The 19,518-nt window shown below is 46.6% G+C and overlaps 1 protein-coding gene across 9 annotated transcripts in view; it reads left to right on the top strand.

Annotated features, from left to right (window-relative positions):
• ATP8A2 (ATPase phospholipid transporting 8A2) overlaps window positions 1-19,518 on the top strand; it is a 651,437-nt gene that overhangs the window by 511,916 nt on the left and 120,003 nt on the right. The window lies entirely within an intron of this gene.

The raw sequence follows: 19,518 nt of genomic DNA, 5'->3' as shown, positions 1-19,518 counted from the left end.
CTCTTATATGTTCACGGCCACCTCCTACTTCCTAAAACTTCTTTCTTCTCTCTTAACACCCAAATTATTTCCCTTGCCTAAGTTCCTATCTGTGTCTTTCCACCTCCTTGCTGGTTCTTCTTTTCCTTTCTGGCCATTACGTGTGGTGTCCCTCAGAGTTCAGTTGAGTCCTTCACTAACTTGTTATCACTTCCTGTGGCCACCTCGTCCATCGCCATGCCCCGACCAAATAGAAATATTTACGCTGCAGATATAAATCCCTAACCCTCACCTCTTCCTGAGTACCAGACTCACATTTCTAAGACCCTCTTCACACTCCCCACCCCAACACTCAACATACTCAAAATTCAGACTCATTGCCTATAACCTATGGGCTTAACGCATCATTGTTCATTTCTGTGCTTCGACACGGTACATGGGATTTTTCTTACACTCTCGCTACTCCCTGACCTACAAGCCATCTTTTCCTAATCCCGTCCTTCTCTTCGTCAATACGTCTGGCAAATCCGCTTCTCTCCGTGTTCTCAACTGCCCTCACGATGGTTGTGATGTCATCACCTTCTGTTCGACTCTAGAAGCTACTGTGGATGATCTCCACGTCATAACCTCCTTCACTCCAGGCTTTACGCCGGAGTGCAAACTTGTGGCTGCTTAGAAACTTGTTAAGGGCCCCGCTTCCCTACCGAGTGATCTCAAACTCCTTGGAAGGGCTTTCAGGAGCCTCACAATGGAGCCTTTCTGTACCCTGTTTGCTACCTCTTTTTTTCTCACTACACCCTGTGCAGAAACATGCAGCATATTTCCAAGCTTCTGGTTATGCTGTCCCCCCTATGGAATGGCCTCCTTCCTCCTCCCTCGACTGTTAAGATTTCGCTCACGTTTCAAGGACCAAACCCTTATCATTTGTCAGTGGTTCCATCATGATAGGGATTTCTACCTACGTGAAGTTTTCTCCAGACTTCCAGCAAAATTCATTTCTTTCTTCATCCCAGCCCACAGCTCATGGTCATTTTTGCTGGAAGAACATCTGTTCTGCTTTGTTAGCATCAAGGGATTGTATATCCGAGTCTAACCGGGAATCCAGAAGCTAGGCTAATTATTTAAAATCGCGTGTTTTAATTCAAAGAATCGGTTGCAGAGGCAATACAAGGTCTGAGAGAGAACGTGGAGGTGAACCCCCACAGAAAGTGCCCCCCGCCCTAGGCTGCAAGGCCAAAGGGAATACAGGGTAGTATGGGCCTAGTAGCTGGGTCACCCTGCGGGAGTGGCCTGTCCCGGCAGGGAGCAAGATCCCCAGGGGAAGCGGGGCTGCTTCTGGAGACCTGCAGGCAGAGGGGAGAGATCCTGGCTTCTGCCTTCTCACCCTCTAATCTCTTGCCAGAGCTCTGCTGGCAGAGCCCAGTTGGGGCCTCCCCCCCCCCCCCCCCCCGGAGCACGCAGCCTGCAGGGGTCAGGCCTGTGAGACAGAGCAGAGCAGGGATTTGAGCGCAGCAGAGACCCAGCACTGGCACGGGTTACGTCCGTCTCCGGAACATACTTAGAGCGGCTTAAAAACAGGGACTTCATCTGACGTGCTTTTGTAACCGTACTGCCCAGCACCAAGAAGATTTCATAAATATTTAGTGAATCGAAATGAGCTCTATAGTGTCCTTCCAAGCCTAAAATCATGCTTTCACTCCCCATGCATTGCCTCCATTTATCATAACGTTGAAACAAAAACATGCAACATCTCCATGAAATTTTTCTTGATCACATCGCCGACTTGTGCGTAGTTATTTACTTAAACCCCGGCTTCAGTTCAGTCTTCGACCCTGTTCCTTTATTACCCTCGAGCCGGTGCTATTTATCAGCTCGGGGTCGGTTTTGAAACCTTTTCCACCAACTGGGAGTCAGATTAAAATACAGGAAGGGAAGTGGAGACATTGATTTGAGAAATGCTAACAATGTGAGGGGGAAAAGGGGGAACAGAAAGCGTTGTTGCGGGCAGTTTTCACATAACTCGTCCTAAATGTGCCTTTGAACAGGCTCCCACGCTGGTCTGTGGCCAGGCTCCCCCCGCGCCCCCCAGAAGAGACGTTGAGGAGCGTGGCGGGCTCCCCGTGGGCGACGCCCAGCAGGTCTCAGGCGGAAGGCTCGGTAGCCGGTCCCTGCCTGCCTTTTTAAGTTGTCTTGCCCTCCCTTTGGAGCCATTCCAAAGAAGAAAGGCGTCACCACGGCAGCACCCGGGGGCCTGGCGTTCGGATGCACGCACCTTCCGAGATCGCGTCGCCTCTGGCTTAGGAAGCCGCTTCCGGCCTTCCTCTTCTGATGGCACCTGCCTGCGGCAGGTCTAGACCGGATGGGCTAGACCCCGGGTTACAGCCTCGCACGCGTCACGGGGTCTAATGTTTGAGACAGTGGCCGAGCAGAGCCAGAAGAAATCTTAAGGAACATCCCGAGCCCTTTGTTTCCTGGTGAGGAAATGGAAGCTCAGGGAAAGGTCCCTCTTCCGCCGCACACGCCCCAGAAGTTGTTTGAAACCCTCACCTTGAACATTATGTCGCAGTGTTGTCAGTGTCATTAATCAATTTGCTTGTCCTTTCTAAGTGTCTCCTCTTATTTCGAATTGAATTGTAGGCGTTTTTTTTTTTTTTTTTTTTTTTCTTTCTGTATGCCTCCTTTATTGGCTTCTTTTGGGTTTGGACTCCGAGATCTCCAGACAATGTCCCGGGCCCATGTTTCCTGTTTTGTTTTGTTTTTCTTTTTTTACCCCAGCACCCATGTCCTTCTTTCTCTTCAGTCCACTTGCTCTCACCCCCAGTGCCTCAACTCTCACACTCGTTCTGACGTTTCACTGCATGAACAGATTGTACTCAGCTCAAAAGGGTTGCAGCTGGGGGCACCCAGGTGGCTCGGGTAAGCGTCCAACTTCGGCTCAGGTCGTGATCTCACGTTCGTGGGTTCGAGCCCCGCGTCGGGCTCCGTGCTGGCAGCTCGGAGCCTGGAGCCCCGCTTCGGATTCTGTGTCTCCCTCTCTCCCTGCCCCTCGCCAGCTTGCACTCTGTCTGTCTCTCTCAATAATAAACATTAAAAAAAAATTTTTTTTTTAAAGAAAAGGCTTGCAGCTAAGCACACACACCTGATAGCAACCTCTACACGTAGGTAGAATTTCCGTGTCTTTGAGATCATCATCCAGTTCAGCTCCTGGCCAGAGCTGTGGTCTCCTCTGTCCTAGAGCAGTATGGACACAGTTCATCAAAGCTGACCCCAGATGTTCAGCATGATGACGTTACAATATTCTCATTTTCTCCCTTCCCATTTCTTCCCTTCCCTTCCTTTCCTTTCTCCCCATTTAAAGACTCTGTAAACCTGTGGAGGACCAATTTTATCTTTAATTCTGCAGGTTAGATCAGTAGATGTCTAATTCAAGCCAAATACTAGTTGTTTTAATTGATCAGATCTGTCCTTCACAGTAACCCTAAAGTGCTGGTTTTAGTGTCCATTACTTTATGAAGAAATTGAGAGAGAGATTGATTGATTGATTAACTTACCCAGCATCACAGAGATATTAGCTACACAGCTGTGGTTCAGTCCTAGGTGTGACTGATTTCAGACCTGCTCACTGTATGATATTATGACGCAGATGGCTATGTCAACCAGAATTCATATAAGTAACTATAATTTCAGGAACAATCACTAATTAATATTGACATAAATTATTTGCTAGAAAATTCTATCTTGGTAAAGCTTAAAAATAACCTGGCTTCTATGCTGGTAACTATTTAAGGAAACGTGTATCTTTTCCCTCCTTGTAAATATAAAAATAATTTCTTCATAATGGCGTGTATTATTTTAAAATGTGAGTTGATAGCTCATAGCAATGAACTATAATAGAATAAGAGACCTTATTTAATTCTAAGATTTCTTCAGTATTACAGAATACATTTTCAATCCTTGAGTATTAGCCCTCCCCCCACCCAATTGTTGACCGTGAAGAAAGAAGATGAGAGAAAATAAGAGAAGGCAGATGTTTAAAGAGAATAATTATCTGTAGAAGGACATATGTTTTTAGATTCAGTGAATTCATCTTTTATGAAGTGGAAATCCTGGCCAAACCACATAAATGGACTTAAACTGACTGCCAGATAAGGAGCATTTTAGACACGAAAAGGCACTGCTACAGCCTGAAGGATAGGTTTCCCAAAACATTCTGATAAAAGCAAAATACTTCAAGATGCTAGAGGTGCGTGAGTGATAGATAGGAGGTTTTCTCGGGAAGGACATCAGTTACTAAGATAGAGGAAGGGAAATTTGTAACGGGAAGTGAGGAAGCCAAAATGTTGTATTTGTGGATTGGGCTCTGCAGGCCTCCAACCACGTGATGTTCCCAATCACAAAGTTACTTTTTGCTGGTGACTGCATGGTTGCACAAAGCGCCAGATCCCTGGTTAAACGGGAGAAAAAGACCCACCAATGTGGTGTAGAGCATTCGACAGTGTGAAAACTATGTCTGTTGCCTGTGGGCACTAAAGGGAAACGTAGAAAAGAGAGCCCACTCTCCAATCAGAAGGGGATGAGCCGAAGTCTACATGATACGACAGTGCTTTATTTTATTTTATTTTATTTTATTTGTTTTATTTTTACAATGGCTTCTTTTAAGATTTGTTCTGATTTGTGAAAGTTTGAGGACCGCCCCCCCCCCCCCCCAGGTTAACGAATCAGTACACGGAAGATGAGGGCCCAGTGGAGGCAAGGACAGCATGAATTCCAATGTCACCATCGGGACTTGTCTTCCATTCCTCCCAGCAGCCTGTCGCTGGACATTTCATTTCACTTTGTCCCCCACTCGTAATCTGATGTTAGGGGGTACTATATTTGTTACTGTGATGATTTTAAGTTAACTGCCCTTGTATTCTTCGTAATAAGAAAGCACATTGCTATCTAGGGTTTGGTACTGGAATGGAGCGTTAAGCACTAGGAAAAAGTGGTTTCAAATACTATTCCTCTTAGGCAGGGGTAGTAATCCGTGGGAGTCCTGAGAGTCGCTATGGACACCTGTGTTTCTCTAGACCTTGTACAGTCACTGAATTGGAGGACAGAGCCGGAAATAATGACCTTGCTTTTTAAAACTAAACTAAATGCTGCCTGGAAAGTGAATGCAATTCACCTTTAAAGGAATGTGTATTTTTCCACATATGAAATCATTGGTGTTTTCATGTATTCTCTTCCCAAATTATACATTGTCCTTTTCACTGGAAACGTGCAGGTGAGCTCATTGTTAAGACTTCGATGTAGGGAAAACTACAGGCCTTTATCTGGGAAAAAACACACGAAAGGTCTCGGCCAAGGTATTTGGCATTATGGCAAATGACTTATCCGCCATCTTCTTTTTTTTTTTTTTTTTTTTTTGATTCCTTGCATTTGAGCTAAGGGGTGGGAAAAAAGAGCCTGTGACTACTTTTCAAGAGTAAACTATAGGGGCACCTGGGTGGCTCAGTCGGTTAAGTGGCCGACTTCGGCTCAGGTCATGATTTCACAGTCCGTGAGTTCAAGCCCCGTGTCGGGCTCTGTGCTGACAGCTCAGAGCCTGGAGCCTGTTTCAGATTCTGTGTCTCCCTCTCTCTGACCCTCCCCCATTCATGCTCTGTCTCTCTCTCTCTCAAAAATAAACATTAAAAAAAAAATTCAAGAGCAAACTATAGGATTTGAGACTATAGGCTCACCATGACATCTAACTCTTGCTAGATATTCTAAAAGTAATATTTGATGAATCCTGTACACACACACATACACATATATTATTAGGCACACACACACACACACACTTTATTAAGGTGCAGGAAAGCTAGAGCTAGTCATTTCCTGGGAGTATAAAGCCTTTACAGGTATTCATAACAGGTGGTCATCCCCATGAGATTGGGTTCCGGTACTCCCAAGGAAGTCTTGCTTTCCTAGGCTGTTGGTAGGATACCAGAAATAGTTCAAGGACTCAGAGCTTTGCCCACAATTATGGTGGTGTCCTAGAATGCACTTTAATAAACACTTATTGAATATCTGCTGTTTTGCAAGCCTCTGTGCTATGTGTGTACAGTTTAATTGATCAGTGATTAATTTGAAATACAACACTTTATGTGGTTATTATTATGACTGTTATCTTGATTGCAAACTTTTCACTGTATTTTGAATTTCAGTTTGAAAATATTTTTCTTTCCAAAAGCTAAGAGTGCTCGTTATAATATGTATATTACCCATTATAAAAATTACACCGAAGCCATTGGCCAGGAATAGCAACTTTTAACGTTTAGGGTTGGTGTGATTCTTAGCTGAGGTGTGCCACCTCCTTTTTAACTGTATTCCAATCACTATCCCCAGGAGGCTTGGGGTGTTTGGGTTTTCTTTTTGTCTTGGACATAAAAGAATTGTTATGTTTACGTGCTGAGGAAAACGGTCCCCTGGAGAGGTGCATTCTCTAAGCTCTAAATTAGGAAGTGCAGTGAAGTGGGGTTGCCCTCTGGATTTTCTACAGCCCCTACCCCCCACTATAGTCCTAAGAGAATCCCCGCTTTTAGAGGAAAGTCATCCTTATTCAACGCATTTTCTCACTTTCAATTTAGCCTTTAACCTGTCAGAACCCTCATCATTCCTGCGTAACGATTCTCACCATCACCAGTTCTTAATTACAATTCTAAAGAATATTTTCTGTCTCTTTCTTACAGACCTCTCTGTAGTGTGTTGTGTTTTCTTTTTAAAACTCACTTTTTTCTTCTTTCTTCTTTTCCTTTAAAGCCATCTTCTCTGGGACTCTTTCTATACTCCAGCCAACCCTTTGCTTCTCCATGCTAGACTCCCTTTCCTCCTTGGTAACTTAAATGCTGAAGTTCCCCAAAGTTCTACCCTCAGCCACTGGCTCATTCTTCTTGACTGTTCTTATCCACTCATCTGTCTTCTACTAATACCTCTGGACTTATGACCTCCAAGTCTAAATCTCTGAAAGGCAAAATCACTCTTCTAGGTGCCAGACTCAGTGACCCAGAGCCTTTCAGACTTCCCAACTTGGATCACACACACACACACACACACACACACACACACACACACACACCCTGAGCTCAGCATGTGTGAGACATCACATTCCCCCGCACACGCCCTCACCTGTCTACTTTTCTGCCCCTGTAAGTGGCTCTACCCTCTACTAGCTCACATAGCCAGGAGCCACAGTCTTCCCTCTTGCCAGGCTCAGCAGTCACCAAGCCTGGTAGGTTCCACCTTTGAAACTTTGCCAGGTCTCCCTGCCTTCTACTCTGCATGGCCTCGTTGGAATATCACCGTCCCTGGCCAGCGTGGCCACGGGAGTCCCTGCCCTACGGCTTGGCCATTGGCCCCAGCCCTCTTGAGCTCCCATGCCTTTCCTCTTGCTTGTAGCAGACTCCTTTTCCTGAATATCCCCAACATTTTATTCTCCTTTTACTTATTTATAGAATAAAACTGTAAGGATCCAGAGGACAGAAACTCTATCTCCCTTGTATCCCAAGAAGTAACTCTGTCCTGTTTTCCCTTTCCCACAATCCCATTAAAGCAATGTCTAATGAATAAGATCTAACAAAATTCAACAGCAAGGCTGAAAGACTTCTCTTCCAACACAATAAACTAGTATGAGTGAGTCTCAAGGAAAACGTATGGTGAGCCCTTGTCCCTTTAAAATGTGTAAGATTATCAGATATTGGAAAAACTGAACTGAAGCTGAATTCATATTTATGTGTTCTATTTAATGTATTTACCTATAAAATCTTGTGCTGGCATGAAAGATTTGAGCCTAAAAGCTTAAGATTTAAGCTGAGATATGCTATTTTGATTGATTACATGTCATAAAACAATATAATATTTATGGTTTGAAGTATAGTTTTTGGTGTCTATTTGATTGAGTGCGTGTAAAAGGGAAAAATATATCTCAATGTTTCTAAGCTAGAAATAAGCTAAATAATTATTGAGGTAGAGAATGTCTTTACTTCTACAATTTAATTTCTTAAGACTGTTGAAACTTAAGAAGAGTGACACTCTTGTCAAGTTTGGAGGGTAGGAATTAACTGCATTTAGTTTTGGAGAGTATGAATTAGCCGCATTTTCCAAGTTGTAGCATAGAATAGGAAAACCCTACCTCAGCGATTGCCTGTATCAATAAGAGGTCAACTCCAGGGGCGCCTGGGTGACTCAGTCAGTTAAGTGTCCGACTCTTGGTTTCAGCTCAGGTCACGATCTCGCGGTTCATGAGTTCCAGCCCTGTATCAGGCTCTGTGCTGTTAGCACAGAGATTCTCTGTCTCCCTCTTGGGACTCTCTGTCTCCCTCTCTCTCTGCCCCTCCCCTTGCTCTCTCTCTCAAAATAAATAAACAAACTTAAAAACACACAACTAAAATACTTAAAAAAAAAAATTTCAACTTTAAAATTCTAATAGGTCCATCATCCTAATCAGTAACATGCAGTTATTAAAAATTTTTAAACTTCTTAAATGTTTATTTATTATTTTGAGAGAGAAAGAGAGAGACAGAATGTGAGTTGACGGGGGCTGGGGGTGGGTGCAGAGAGAGAGGGAGACACAGGATCCGAAGCAGCTCCAGGTGCTGAGCTGTCAGCACAGAGCCCGACGCCGGGTTCGAACTCACAGACCGCGACATCATGACCTGAGCCAAAGTTGGACGTTCAGCCGACTGAGCCCCCCAGGCACCCTAGTGACATGCAATTTAATAAAATCTCCGTGGTGAGCTTATTGTGTGAAGAGTTTTCATTCTAGACACTCAGAATTTTATTGTAGCCTTCACAATCTGGGTGTCTCGAGGGAGCCTGAGCAGAGCCCCGTGTGAATTTGGAGGAGTTCAGATTAAAGGGATGATGTTCCGAGAACAAGTCGGATCGGTCTGAGTATTGCAAGATTGTTTTCGGCATTAACGGTGGCTGGTGACGGAATGATGAGACCTTCAGGTCCTGGAGTCTCAGCGAACCACCTTGGAAGGAGATAAGCGGACCGCTGTCACATTGCGGAATTGTAGCTATTCCCCAAGAGGACAGAAAGGACCGCGTGCTTCCGGTCGGTGGGCAGGGCCGTGGGGTTCCCTGTGGCCAGCTGTCGGCTCCCTCCGTGGAAGGCCACCGAGTGCTCGGGGGTTATAAATGAGCAATTGTCGGAGCTCCTGCGGAAAGCATCCGGCAGAAGGGTTAGCATCCCTCGTGTTGTGTTTTTGGCCTGCGATCGGAAATAGTGCGCCACATCTCATATGCCTGCATGTGTCCAAATACCCCTCGCCGGGGTGCGGTTTCCCGCAAAGGGGGAGGTCGTGGCCGCTGCGCGCATCTGCTCATCTGCTCTCATCTTGGGCCAGTGCCAGCCAGCCGCACTTTGCGACTGTGACACGCGCTAATTGTAATCCTTGTAACCCCGTTCCCACAATTGTACACAGAGCCTCGCCTGCCAGGAGGCCCAGGGAATGCCTCCTTTTATAGGGAACCAGGCTTGGACCCTGTGCTGAGCGGGTCCAGATCTGAAGTGCAGCGTCTTCTTTTTATTATCAACTTGAAGGGCAAGGACAGGTGGGGCTAACCAGATCCAGACCCGGCTACCCTGTTTACTGTAGAAAGCCAGGGATCGACGTAGAAACACATGTCTTGGTAAGAATACACCGTAAAACTGTAGTGCCCCTCCTCCCACCAGAAAAGCTTGGGCAGTGATCATTTTTGGCTGAACGGGCGCAGTCAAGTTTTCCCATCACCAGATCCACCAGCGGAGCCCTGCCAAGAGCCGCAGCCGCGTTCCTGCCGGTTCCTGGAGTCTTCTCAAGTGGCGTTTTATTAAAGTCTTTTATTTCGCTTTCAGTGAACATTCATTTCTTCTGTTTGCCTCCTGCAAGCCAGCGCTTTGACGGGCGCTGCGGCCAGCAGGGGTGAGCCACGGTCTGCGGCCGCCGGGGGCCGGGCCAAGCAGTAAAGGGCGCGAAGTGCACAATGCGTGAAATCGTTCTCTGCTCTTTACCGTTACCGTTGTTAAGTTCGGAAAAATTACTCTCACTGTCGAGGTCCATCCGGATGACATGTATTTTAGGAAAGCGACGGAGGCTGCAGTCCCCGTGATCAGGTCCAGATGCCATCCTCCCACTACTGACGTGGTCGTCTGGGATAACACCGCCTCTAGCCTGAACTTCCCTCCTGTAAAGCTGTTAAGTCCCCTCGCTCCTAGACGTTACCAAAGTAATGGAGAGGGAGGTCCTGTGCGGTCTTCTCAGGGACAGCGCTGCCCACACCCAGGCTAGGGTATTTCGTGGTAAGTTTGATCATCCGCTTTCTGCCTGCAGAGGGTTGAACAATTTAAATCCCGTCTGGCTTTTATTTTTTTCTAAAAATATCATTCCCGAGACGATTACGCAATTTTAGCATTTACTGTGAAGTTCCTCTCTGGCAGCATAAAACACTACAGAAAACGTTAGTAGAAGTTTGGGTGTCTAGCTTTTTAATGGGTGGATTTGTGTCACTGTCGAAGAGTGACTCTTTTCCAAGTAGCTGACATGGACAGGGGAGGTAAACACTGGCCAGGAAGGCGCCCCTCAACTTGCTTTCCCTTGTCTTTGCGAGACTCAAGTGATAATGTTGATAATGGATCGATAATGGCCCACGGGGCACATCCCGTAACACAATTTCTACCCTCCCTTCCCTGTTGTCTCCTGTACCTCTCTCATTCAGAGCACAGTAATTGAAGGCTTGATGAGAGCCATTAAGCTGTGAACAGGTGACCACCTCTTAATATCTTACTCATTTCCAAGGCTTGTTAGCAGAGTTGGTCTGTCAGGGCTGGAGGCCACGAGTCTGAGATCAAGGTGTTAGCCAGGTTGGTTCCTTCTGAGAGCTGTGAAGGAGAACCTGTCCCATGGCTCTGGTCTCCTAGAGGTATCTGGCCATCTTTGACGTTCCTTGGCTCGCCCACACATCATCCTGATCCCTGCCTTCGTGCTGTCCCTGTGTTCATGTCTGTGTTCAGATTTCTCTTTAAAAAAAAAAAAAAAAAGTCGGGGCACCTGGGTGGCTCAGTCGGTTAAGCCTCCGACTTTGGCTCAGGTCATGATCTCACAGTTCGGGAGTTCGAGCCCCACATCGGGCTCTGTGCTGACAGCTCAGAGCCTGGAGCCTGCTTCACATTCTGTGTCTCCCTCTCTCTCTCTCTCTGCCCCTCCCCTGCTCATGCTGTCTCTCTCTCTGTCTCAAAAATAAATAAACATTAAAAAAAATAAAAATTTTTTAAAAAGTTTATTTTTGAGAGAGAGAGAGAAAGAGAACACAAGTGGTGAGGTTGGGAGTTCAAGTCCCACCCATGCTGGGTATGGAGACTACTTAAAAAAAAAAAATCTTAGGGGCGCCTGGGTGGCTCAGTCGGTTGAGCGTCCGACTTCGGCTCAGGTCATGATCTCACGGTCCGTGAGTTCGAGCCCCGCGTCGGGCTCTGTGCTGACAGCTCAGAGCCTGGAGCCCATTTAAGATTCTGTGTCTCCCTCTCTCTCTGCCCCTCCCCCGTTCATGCTCTGTCTCTCTCTGTCTCAAAAATAAATAAACATTTAAAAAAAATTTAAAAATAAAAAAAAAATCTTAAAACAAAAAGAAAAAGAATTTGAGAGGGAGGTAATTCAACCTATAACACTATCATACATTGATGTTTCCTTGAAGTATTTTGGGTTCTTACCACCTATAATTCTCCCTAAGAACTAAGCAAGTAAAGACTGGATTGTGCTTATTTCGTAAGTTGCATAGTCTCTCTATTTCACAGAAGAATCCTCTCTCATTTAGGTCTGGGGTGTCACAAGGACTTTCAAATGCTTGCTGTTTTTGCTAAATTCAGGTAAAATAAATAGGAGGTCTCCTTTCTGTCAGGCTTTGAGCTTGGTGCTGAGAATATAAACATGTGTGGTCATTGCCCTCACAGAGTCAGTGAAGAAAACGAAAGTATAGCACAATATGTTCTGTGTAATGCGTATCAAACTACAAAAGGACATGGTCAATTTGGAGGTGGAGTAAAAAAGCTGTGGGGATTCCTTAGGGATTGCCACGACTCCCCTCAACAAGCTCTTGAAGGAAAATAGAGATTTCCCACCCCCTCTACCCCCAAGATTTAAGAAGTGGGAAAGCATTTCAGTGGGAAAGACCTATTCCAGGACCAGAGAGATGGGCAGTAAGGAAGGGGAGGGAGTGGTTCAAGGCAAGAGCAGTGAATGGACTTGGGAGAAAAACGTGGAATCAAGTGTTCAGGGCAAGGCGATGGCTTTGGACAAGAAGGGAAATACCTTGTGTCTATGATTAAAATGAAAGTAATCGATACGGGTGTGACTGTAGGTACATTTCATGTTTTCAGGAAAGTTTAGAGTCAAAGATTTGAAGCTAAAGTGCCCGATTGTTACAGGAAATTTCCATGGTTAAATCATCTTTCTTAAATATAAATTGGAGTGTCTCATTTTGCGGCCTAAAACCCTGTAATAGCTTCATCTTGACATTTTGATGTAGTCCAGGATTCTTAACAAGATTTAGAGACCCTCCACAATCTAATTTCTCTTTGTGTCAGCTCTCCCTTGCCCTCTCTGCTCCGCCATATTAGCTCCTGGAATGTTCTGGGCCTCTGCCCAGGCCTGGAATGGGGCCTTCTTTTCCTTCCAGTGGTATGCCTTCCCCTGTTACCCAATCCATTCCCCCCCCCTCCTCCTCCTCCTCCTCCTCCTCCTCCTCCTCCTCTTCCTCCTCCTCGAAGCTTCTGCTGAAAAGTGGCACACTCAGGGGGGTGGTTCCTGATGGCTCCCTACTCCTGCCCCAGCTGCCATCACCTCCCAGAGCACGCTATTGTCCACTTTGTTACTTGCATGGCACTTATTCACTGAACATATTTCTTTTCCAATAGATGGCAAGCTCTGGAGGGCATAAACGGTGTCTCCCGTACAGTTCACCATATCTCTGGCATGCCGTATTGTGTCTGGCATATGGCAGGTGTCCAGTGGATGTTTTGCTAAATGAATGAATGAGAAACACATAACTGACGGGTCGTGTCTCAAAAATAAGCATGAAGTTAGAAAATAAAAATAAAGTACTTATTACCAGTCACACACAGAAAAGTTAAATTTTAAATTCTTGCCAAACTAATGTAGTTCGTATTTAGTTAACTCTCGGAAATGTTTGAAAGAACGAACCAAGGGACTGAAGAATGATGTGGTTAGAACTGACCTTGAGGCTGGAAAGCCACAGAGGACCACGGGAACAGCAGGATGTGTGTGGTGCGTTCCCTAGATTCTCCCGGACTTCCTCATCTTCTCTCCTTTCTCTTCTGTGTGTTTATGTTGTATTTTCTTTTCCTCCCACCCACTCTCCACTCTTTCATCCTCTTCGCTTTCCCGTGTGTCACCTATACCGTTGGTTCTAATGCAAGTGCCTAAATGCTAGTTCAGCATCACCCGCCCCCAACCTGAGCTATATGGCTGGTCTTTGTGCTAGGGAACCCGACAGCCATCGTATTTACACCTCCTGTCCTCCTCAACACACTGGGAAAAGCGTTTAATTTAAAAAAAAAAAAAAAAGGTTGGAATTTTGCATTTTATCACTTTTATTGAATGAATTTTAATGGCCCCTTCATTTCAGAAGCAAGTTAGCGTTCGGTTTTCCTCTTTAAAAAACCAAAAAACTTGGCTCTTTGTGGAACCTGAATCATTTTCAATCCCAAAATAGGCTGGTAGCTGTCTAAGTCAGCATTCTGCACTGCTTTTGTCATAAAGCCAGTTAGTGTTTCTCCAAGCGTGGGGCTGCTCCTCCGCCAGCAGAATTGGGAAAGAAAGAATACGATGCGTGCTGTAGTACACGGGTTCATGTTGAGAAGTGTATGTCTTGGCACAGGAAGATTTCAAAGGCTTGAATATTCATAAGGTCTCTTATCTAAGCCACTCACCGGTTATTAGTGCTTCACATTAAATTAAAGATATGTAAATCCTCAGAGGTTCGTGGTATATGTGGGCTGACTAAAGCTGAACCTTGGAGAAAGAAACCACACACTGCATTTTCAGGCGGGGTCTGTTCGCTCTTCTCTGCGCTGCACTCATTATAACAGCCCTTTCCTCGCTCATATAAAATTGTGATCACTTCGTCTCCAGAAGCCTATTTGACTTAGCTTTATATGTATACCATTTATCTTCCTCTGCTTCAAACGTTTTACACGGACGAAGCCTGCTTTGAAGGCAGAACACCCACGTTTGGTATCACTGCATTCATTTTTCTTCTGTTTTGGCTTCAATTACGGTGCTTTTAATATTCATGAGGTCTGAAAAAATAAACATCCTAGACCATTTCCTCCGAATGGAAATATTATGGTTTCAAACCCCAGAGAAAACAATTGGTAAGTTTTCTACCAGCCCACAGTTTCTCTCTGTCAATTAGAAAGTAGCTCCAGCCTGGCCGAAGGAATAACCTGACACTTGTGGGCTTCCCAGAGCAGATGGCCGGGGGCCTGCTTTAAAGACGAGTCAGACAGTCAGCAGACATGCACATTTAAAGATTCCCTTTAGAATAAGAGGTATCAGAACCCTTTCGACTGACTCAAAATGACACCATTTTTGTCACTGAAGAACGTAGAAGAATTCTCTATTCCGTCTGCTTTTCTGTGTTCAAGTTTGACCATTTCACTCCATTTTGTCTCCTTACTTTCCATCAGGCCTGTACTGGTATTTCCTTCTCCAGGAGTATGCTCAACCAGTCCCTTAAATATCTTAAGGAATATAGGGCAAGACCTTCCCACAAATGCAAAGGCCAACCTTTTAAGAAAAATGAAATGGTTGTCCTCAATAGTTAAAAGTGATCATCAAAAGTGGCGTTTCAGTGTGAGAACGTTGTTCTAGGTTCCATGTGCTGGAGCGGGCCAGCCCCAGCGGGGTTACGCATCCCATCCTGTTGACTCTCTGTCGTGTTGCCCCGGGTCAGATTCTCAAGGCCTTCGATTCTCTCCCCGAGGGGTAGCTCTAGAGTCTTCCCTCACGCTCGCTGAGAGCATGGTCCCGCGTCCCACACTGATGACCCACCTGCAGTTTCATGGTTCCCTTTCTCAAAACATCTCTGTAACCTGTCTTCTCTTTCCTTCTCAGGAACTATAATTTCTCTAGGTGCTCAAGGCTAGCTGCCTCTTCCCCAGATCATGTTCTGTGTCTCTATGGCTGACTCAGACGCCATTAACAGATCTTTCGTTCCTACCACCTCCCACGAAGGGTGCTGAGAGGACAAACATTTGGGTCCCAGCCTCCTTCGCAGTGAGTGATACCCGGCCGCATGGGCCAGAAATGGCCAGCAAGCACTAGGGAAACTTGAGCGGGGGTTTCCTTCATGACAGTAAGCGGTGGGGGGGCGGGGGGCGGCCTACCTTCTCTCCCTTCCTTGAAGGCAGATAGAATGCCTTGCACAGCACCCATCTTGGGACCATGAGGCCTCAAGTAAGAGGACAGAAAGTCAACACTGAGGGTGATAGTGCTACAGGACGAAAAAAGCCTGGGGACTTCACAGCACGGAGGAGCAAGCACCTACTTCCAGAATTATTTGCGGGGAGCAGCCGGCAACCATTTGTTGTTTGAGCATGGCTGGTTGCATTTTTAGTTTCACACGGGCAAGTACAACCTAGCAGCTACTCCCCTGTCCCCCAAACAAAGCAGATATCAAAACTTTGCCCCATCCTGGGACTTCTTGTACATTTTTAATTTCTCTGTCTTCGCTGGCTATTTCCCTAACGCGAGCTCCCCAAACACCTTCCTTGTCCTTGCCCCTCCCCGCCATCACTCGGTGCTCTACGTCAGTCCCAAGCTTGGTGAAAGAACCGGCTGTACTTGCCCTCCTGAGCCCCTCATGTCCCTTTAGTCCCAGCATTGGACTTAAGCCCTCACTACTTCACCTTTGCTCTCACAGATCGTAGGTGTGCTTCTAGTCTCGAGCTGTGGGTCTGAGTCTCGATCTTCCCCAGCCTTTCTGCAGCACTTAACACGGCTGGCTTCTCCTGCCATCTTGAAGCTCTCCTCTCACCCTCCAGTCTTCCGGTTGTTTTTTCTTTCTTTCTTTGTTCCCTGAAATGTAAGGGCCCCTCAAAGTTGTGTCACACTTCTCTCTCTGCTTTCTCCCCTGCCAGTCTCATCTATCCTAACCCCAGCTTCAAATATCGTTTCTGTGACTGTGTCTCAAATCGGCCCCACTTTGGCCCAGTGTTAAAGGTAGTCTCTGTTGCCAGCTGCGGGTTGCAGATCGTTGCTTCAAGTCACGCTAGAATCTTCCTCGTCCTTTTCCTGCCGCCTTGTATTCAGGTATCAGATCTCACCGATTTTTCCCTCAGCAAAAATTTCTCACACCTTTCCTGCAATTTACATGTATAATGCTGCCCCCCCTAACGATGGCCTGTAGCGTAGGACTATCCTAATTGCTTTTCTTATGTGAGCCTACCCTTGTACAGACCACCATTGTGGCACCTCCCTCACTCTAACTCACGCTTAATCCCTCACTGAGTCCTGTCCATTCTTCCGCCCAAATATCTTCCCCATCTGTCCATTTACCCTCCTTTCTGTGCCACCACCCTAGCCCAGGCCACCGTGTTTGACATGGCTCTTGGCTTTTAGTCTCGTTCCTCTCGATGTTCTGCACGGCATCTGGAAAGTTCTTTAACCAGTGTGAATCAAATTATGCTCCTCCCCTTTTTCAAGCCCTTTAGTGAATCAGAATTGAGAATCTTGTACGTGGCAGAGGAGGCCCAGGCTGATCTGGCCCCGTGAGTCTTGTCAGCTGCATCATAAAACACTGTCCGGCCATCCTGCTCGCCTCTTAGTTTCCTCACATCAACTCAGGTCTCTCGCACTCAGGGCCTTGGCTTGTGCTGTTCTTTCTGTATACAGTACTCCTAACCCCTTGCCCAAACGGTCTTGCAAATTTCTACCACTTCCTTTGGGTTCAGCTCAAATGGTACTTATTAAAAGAAGCTGTGGGCCCCCTCATTGTTCTTTGTAATCGCATCAGAATGTTTTCCTTCGTTGCCGTGAACGAAAAGAATGTCAGCTGTGTTAGTTGTTTAGTGTTCTAATTTCCCCACCCTTAGAATGTCAGCACTTTGAGATGAGGACGCTTGGGTGTTTTTTTTCTTCGTGGTGTGCCCAGCGAAACCAGCTCGGTGCCTTACCCATAACATGGGCTCAGAAGTACTTCTTGCGTGAATAGCAAAGGCTCAGTGTGGTCTCACCGCCTGTCAAATAGAAACTCAGCCCCTTGGCCTCTTTGCTCAAGGGAGTCTAGAGTCTGCCTTCTGCCAACCTTTCCCACCTCTTCCCTCACAACACCCATGCCTGTGATGTGTGACTGAGCAAATGGAACTTTCCCCTGACACATGTGCCCTTTCTTGTTCCTGGTTCTCCCCTGGGCTTCCCTCTACTGCCATGTTTTATATCGTAGCTCTACCCATCCATTACCAGTCCAGCCTGCGTCCCTTTATGATGCGTTTTTGGACCTGTCTCCGACCAGGGGTGATCTCTGCCTCCCTTGCTGTCCCAAGTACCTTGCTGTGTGTTCCTTTCTGCTCTACAGAAAAGGTGTATGTTTTTCCCTCTTGAGCTAGCGTGTAAGATGCTAGAGAGGAATGTGTCCTGTTGGTCTCGGCACCTACCACACTGCTGGGCTCAGGGCCTGGTTGGTTGGCATGCTGGATACACAGGTGGGCTGCGGGCCTCGGTGATCCGCCTACGGTCGAGGCGGGCAGAGCGAGCTGAGCCCTCTGTTTGAAACTCCCCAGCCAAACTGAGGTAAACTTGGGGAAGCATCTCGAAGTTCTCGGCCAACCCCGGAGAAGATACTTGATAAGATGTCCTGAGTGCATTCAAGGTAGAGCAGAGACAAAGAGCTTAGGTTTTTACAGTAAATTTATCCGTATGGTGTGGCATGACATCCCTTCATTCCCCTAAAGGAGGGGACGAGCCCTACGGTATGTTGGCTCAGCCGACTGAGCGGATATTGTGCTGACTGTGGATCTCAGCAACGAAAAGGGAGAAGCCCCAGTGTGGTCGTTGAAAGAAGAGAGCGCCCATCCCCAGTCTCTTGGGATCGGTCACAGAAGAAACGCCAGTCTGCCTGGGGATTGCCTGGTGCCTGTTTTGTGGCCGCCTCCCACAAGAAAGAAACCTTTTCATCACTTGAGTAATCCCTGCCCCCTCCCCACGAAGGAAAATAAACAGAAAATTCTCCCTTTGGGTCAGCTTTGAGCATCAGCTGTAGCTGCTCTAGCAAAGATCAAACCAGAATGCTTGCACCTTGTGGTCATTGGCATCAAAGGCCGCAGGTTTTCTTTCTGCCTCATTTTAATATGCTTGTGAGCCTTGGGAGGCTTAATTAAAACTGTAGGGGAGCCAAAGTAAGCATATAAAGGAACTGTTTTGATGCTTCAAAAACCCAAGCAAACAGAATCTGGATTATTCAATTAGGTATGCTTATGGGATTTGTCTTGGGTGTTTTGATTGCTCAAAGCCTGCTGGGGAAGGCAGTCATGGGGTTTAGACCTGAAAAGAACCATATTTAATGCCCCCCAAACTTCACTTCTTATCTTCTTTATTTAGGTTTCCCATTACCAGTGCGTTATTGTGAGCTGCACATGAACTTTTCCTCTGACTTCTGTTTACTCAGCTTCTTCCCCTGATACCGGATTACACGGCAGGGCCAGCCCAATTTTCCGGCCTGGTTTGGCAGTCTTGTTGTTGGATCCCTTTCCGGCTTTTTCGCTTATGGTCTTTGCTTTAGTAAGACGCAGGGCTGCCAAAGAGGCAGCGTGGCACGGCAGCTCACAGCGCAGGATCCCCAGCTAGACCCCTTCTTGTCTGTTTGGTCTTAGACAAGTCCCCTAATCTCTTCCTGTGTGTTTATATCATCTACAAAAGGGAGATCGGGGTGGTGGAAACATGTGCCAACATCACAGCGTTTACCGTGTTAATTCAATCAAATCATTCGTGCCAACGTATACTTAGCACCGTGCCTGGCTCAGGATGAGTGTTCAGTAAATGGCAATAATTATCATGGTTCTCCCAGGACATCGGTAGACATATCTGCCTTAGCTGCAGCCAGTGGTTGAGGGAAGACGGGAAGGGTTGTGAATGTAGGCCCTCCATAGGCATAGGGTAGATAGACCTGGCTTCTATGCTACGAACAAGCCCAGTCTAAGGCCTCGAAGGTCACATGAGAGACCACACACACACACACACACACACACACAGCGAAGGTCAGTGGAACGTGTATCATGTGACCGGTTTTCCCAGCGGGCATTGACGTGACAAGGACTCCCACGGTAAGATCAACTGTGGAGCCCCTTTGTCATTAAACTATGGGATTCTCCCTCTGAAGACAGCATTCAGAGTCAGGTCTCCAGGAGAATTGATTGCCAGGACATGACGGCTGTGGCCACAGAGGCAGGCAGCCATATCTCCCAGGGCCGTGGTGGCCTGGCCTGGTTGTGAGCACACTGCACACTCCAGAGAGTGT

Source organism: Puma concolor, chromosome A1, assembly GCF_028749965.1.
Source record: "Puma concolor isolate L17-30 chromosome A1, mPumCon1.1.hap2, whole genome shotgun sequence".
Classification (NCBI taxonomy): Eukaryota; Metazoa; Chordata; class Mammalia; order Carnivora; family Felidae; genus Puma; species Puma concolor.
This window is presented reverse-complemented; position numbering and strand designations above follow the sequence as displayed.